A 3,556-nucleotide genomic window follows, 5' to 3' on the forward strand; every position below is an offset into this window, starting at 1 on the left:
TTTGGGTGCAATTGTAAATGGGAATGACTCCTTAATTTCTCTTTCTCCTGTCTTGTTGTTGGCGTATAGGAATGCCACTGATTTCTGTGCATTGATTTTATATTCTGCCACTTTGCCTGAATTCTTGTATGAGTTCTAGCAGTTTTGGGGTGGAGTCTTTTGGGTTTTCCACATAAAGTAGCATATCATCTTCAAAGAGTGAGAGTTTGACTTCTTCTTTGCCAATTTGGATGCCTTTGATTTCTCTTTGTTGTCTGATTGCTGAGGCTGGGACTTCTAGTACTATGTTGAATAGCAGTAGTGATAGTGGACATCCCTGCCGTGTTCCTGACCTTAGGGGAAAGGCTCTCAGTTTTTCCCCATTGAGAATGATATTCGCTGTGGGTTTTTCCTAAATGGCTTTTATGATATTGAGGTATGTACCCTCTATCCCTACACTGTGAAGAGTTTTAACCAAGACAGGATGTTGTACTTTGTGAAATGCTTTTTCTGCATCTATTGAGAGGATCATATGGTTCTTGTTCTTTCTTTTATTAATGCATTGTATCACATGGATTGAATGCAGATTTTGAACCAACCTTGCGGCCCAGGAATAAATCCCACTTGGTGGTGGTGAATAATCCTTTTAATGGATTGTTAGATCCTATTGACTAGTATTTTGGTGAGAATTTTTGCATCCATGTCCATCAGGGATATTGGTCCTTTTTGATGGGGTCTTCGTCTGGTTTGGGGATCAAGGTAATGCTGTCCTCATAAAATGAGTTTGGGAATTTTCCTTCCATTTCTATTTTTTGGAAGAGTTTCAGAAGAATAGGTATTAATTCTTCTTTAAATGTTTGGTAGAATTCTCCTGGGAAGCCGTCTGGCCCTGGGCTCTTGTTTTTTGGGAGATTTTTGATTACTGCTTCAATTTCCTTACTGGTTCTGGGTCTGTTCAGGTTTTCTATTTCTTCCTGGTTCAGTTTGGGTAGTTTAGATATCTCTAGGAAAGCATCCATTTCTTCCAGATTGTCTAATTTGCTGGCATATAGTTACTCATAATACATTCTTAAAATTGTTTGTATTTCTTTGGTGTTGGTTGTGATCTCTCCTCTTCGTGATTTTATTTATTTGGGTCCTTTCTCTCTTCTTTTTGCTAAGTCTGGCGAGGGGTTTATCAATCTTATTAATTCTTTCAAAGAACCAGCTCCTAGTTGTGTTGATCTGTTCTACTGTTCTTTGGTTTCTATTTCATTGATTTCTGCTCTGATCTTTATTATTTCTCTTCTCCTGCAGGGTTTAGGCTTTATTTACTGCTCTTTCTCCAGGTCCTTTAGGTATAGGGTTATGTTGTGTTTTTCAGACCTTCCTCGTTTCTTGAGAAAGGCTTGTATTGCTATATACTTTCCTCTTAGGACTGCCTTTGCTGCATCCCAAAGATTTTGAACAGTTGTGTTTTCATTTTCATTTGACTCCACAATTTTTTGAAAATTCTTCTTTAATTTCCTTGTTGACTCATTCATTCTTTACTAGGATGCTCTTTAGCCTCCATGTATTTGAGTTCTTTCCAACTTTCCTCTTGTGATTGAGTTCTAGTTTCAAAGCACTGTGGTCTGAAAATATGCAGGGAATGATCCCAGTCTTCTGGTAGTGGTTGAGACCTGATTTATGACCCAGGATGTGATCTATTCTGGAGAATGTTCCATGTGCATTAGAGATTAAATGTGTATTCTGTTGCTTTGGGATGGAATGTTCTGAATATATCTGTGAAGTCCACCTGGTCCAGTGTGTCATTTAAAGCCCTTATTTCCTTGTTGATCTTTTGCTTAGGTGATCTATGCATTTCAGTGAGGGGGGTGTTAAAGTCCCCTACTATTATTGTGTTATTATCGATGTGTTTCTTTGATTTTGTTATTAATTGGCTTATATAATTGGCTGCTACCATGTTAGGGGCATAGATATTTACAATTGTTGGAAATTCTTGTTGGATAGACCCTTTAAGTGGGATACAGTGTCCTTCCTCATCTCTTATTATAGTCTTTGGTTTAAAATCTAATTTGTCTGATATAAGGATTGCCACCGCATGTTTCTTTTGGTGTGCATTAGCATGGTAAATGGTTTTCCACCCCCTCACTTCCAATCTGGGGGTGTCTTTGGGTCTAAAATGAGTCCCTTGCAAACAGCATATCTATGGGTCTTGTTTTTTAATCCAATCTGATAGCCTGTGTCTTTTGATTGGGGCATTTAGCCCATTTACATTCAGGGTAACTATTGAAAGATATGAATTTAGTGCCATTGTATTGCCTGGAAGGTGACTGTTACTGTATATTGTCTGTGTTCCTTTCTGGTCTATGTTATTTTTAGGTTCTCTCTTTGCCTAGAGGACCCCTTTCAATATTTCTTGTAGGGCTGGGTTTGTGTTTGCAAATTCTTTTAGTTTTTGTTTGTCCTGGAAGCTTTTTATCTCTCCTATTTTCAATGACAGCCTAGCTGGATATAGTATCCTGGCTGCATTTTTTCTCATTTAGTGCTCTGAAGATATCATGCCAGTCCTTTCTGGCCTGCCAGGTCTCTGTGGGTAGGTCTGTTGTCAGTCTAATATTTTTATCATTGGAGGTTACAGACCTCTTTTCTCAAGCTGCTTTCAGGATTCTCTCTTTGTCTCTGAGACTTGTAAGTTTTACTATTAGATGTTGGGGTGTTGACCTATTTTTATTGATTTTGAGGGGGTTCTCTGTGCCTCCTGGCTTTTGATGCCTGTTTCCTTCCCCAAATTAGGGAAGTTCTCTGCTATAATTTGCTCCAGTATACCTTCTGCCCCACTCTCTCTTTCTTCTTCCTCTGGGATCCAAATTATTCTAATATTGTTTCATCTTATGGTATCACTTGTTTCTCAAATTCTCCCCTTGTGATCCAGTAGTTGTTTATTTCTCTTTTTCTCATCTTCTTTATTTTCTATCATTTGGTCTTCTATATCACTAAGTCTCTCTTCTGCCTCATTTATCCTACCAGTTAGTGCCCTCATTTTTTATTGCACCTCATTATAGCCTTTTTTATTTTGACTTGGTTAGATTTTATTTCTCCAGAAAGGGGTTCCCTAATATCTTTTTCAAGCCCAGCTGGTATCTATTTAATCATCATTCTGAACTCTAGTTCTGACCTCTTACTAATGTCCATGTTGATTAGGTCCCTGGTAGTTGGTAATGCCTCTTGTTCTTTTTTTTGAGGTGAGTTTTTCTGTCTTGTCATTTTGTCCAGAGAACAGATGAATGAGAGAACAAAATGCTAACAGGGTAACAACGACCCCAATAAAAAATACACTAAACAAATCAGAAGAGACCTGAAACCAGGGGGAAAGAAAGAAAGAAAAAAGAATATGATCAGGCTGGTGAATATATCAGAGCCACACACTAGATTTGGGGTGTATTTTGGTCTGTTAGAAGAAACTGCCTCCCAAAATTTTAAAGAAAGAAAAACATATATATACACACAAAATAAGTTTAAATACAATGAAGGGATAGAATACGACTGTAAAGATGCTAATTAAAAAAATTTTTTAAAAAAGGAATTGATAATG

The sequence above is a fragment of the Callorhinus ursinus genome, unplaced genomic scaffold, assembly GCF_003265705.2.
Source record: "Callorhinus ursinus isolate GAN/ISIS: 27379988/994484 unplaced genomic scaffold, GSC_fseal_2.0 scaffold55, whole genome shotgun sequence".
Classification (NCBI taxonomy): Eukaryota; Metazoa; Chordata; class Mammalia; order Carnivora; family Otariidae; genus Callorhinus; species Callorhinus ursinus.